This window comes from Arachis ipaensis, chromosome B3 (genome assembly GCF_059453495.1).
Source record: "Arachis ipaensis isolate K30076 ecotype BB chromosome B3, ASM5945349v1, whole genome shotgun sequence".
Classification (NCBI taxonomy): Eukaryota; Viridiplantae; Streptophyta; class Magnoliopsida; order Fabales; family Fabaceae; genus Arachis; species Arachis ipaensis.
The window spans coordinates 89,642,083-89,643,086 of record NC_142438.1 but is presented as its reverse complement, the minus strand read 5'-3'; the positions used below and the strand labels follow the sequence as shown (position 1 = coordinate 89,643,086).

The window sequence follows — 1,004 nt, the reverse complement described above, 5'->3', positions numbered from 1 at the left end:
TTACAGTGGCCTTAGATAGATCAGAGACTAAGTTTGCTAAATTAGAGGTATTTTATTCAGAGTTCTCTGTCTGTTGCTGAGTGGATGATGGAAAAGGTTTACTATTGTTAAACCTATTTCTTCCACCATTATTAAAGCCTTGTTGAGGCTTTTGTTGATCCTTCCATGAGAGATTTGGGTGATTTCTCCATGAGGGGTTATAGGTGTTTCCATATGGTTCACCCATGTAATTCACCTCTGCTATTGCAGGGTTCTCAGGATCATAAGCTTCTTCTTCAGAAACTGCCTCTTGAGTACTGTTGGATGCAGCTTGCATTCCATTCAGACTCTGAAAAATCATATTGACTTGCTGAATCAATATTTTATTCTGAGCCAATATGGCATTCAGAGTATCAATTTCAAGAACTCCCTTCTTCTGAGGCGTCCCATTACTCACAGGATTCCTCTCAGAAGTGTACATAAACTGGTTATTAGCAACCATGTCAATGAGTTCTTGAGCTTCTGCAGGAATTTTCTTTAGGTGAATGGATCCACTTGCAGAAGTATCCAATGACATTTTAGCTAATTTAGACAGACCATCATAGAATATATCCAGGATGGTCCATTCTGAAAGCATGTCAGAAGGACACTTTTTGGTCAGTTGCTTGTATCTCTCCCAAGCTTCATAGAGGGATTCACCTTCTTTCTGTCTGAAGGTTTGAACATTCACTCTAAGCTTGCTCAGCTTTTGAGGAGGAAAGAACTTGGCTAAGAAAGTCGTGACCAGCTTATCCCAAGAGTTCAGGCTATCTTTGGGTTGAGAGTCCAACCACACTCTAGCTCTGTCTCTTACAGCAAAAGGGAAAAGCATGAGCCTGTAGACTTCAGGATCTACTCCATTAGTCTTAACAGTATCACAGATCTGCAAAAATTCAGTTAAGAACTGAAAAGGATCTTCAGATGGAAGTCCATGGAACTTGCAGTTCTGCTGCATCAGAGAAACTAATTGAGGTTTTAGCTCAAAA

The 1,004-nt window shown here is 40.1% G+C and overlaps 1 non-coding gene across 1 annotated transcript; it reads left to right on the top strand.

The window, feature by feature from the left end:
• The first annotated feature begins 610 nt into the window (after positions 1-610).
• Positions 611-718, top strand: LOC148571520 (small nucleolar RNA R71). Its single transcript, XR_015908330.1, has one exon. It is a non-coding gene; the product is annotated as a small nucleolar RNA R71 (small nucleolar RNA).
• Positions 719-1,004: the final 286 nt, after the last annotated feature.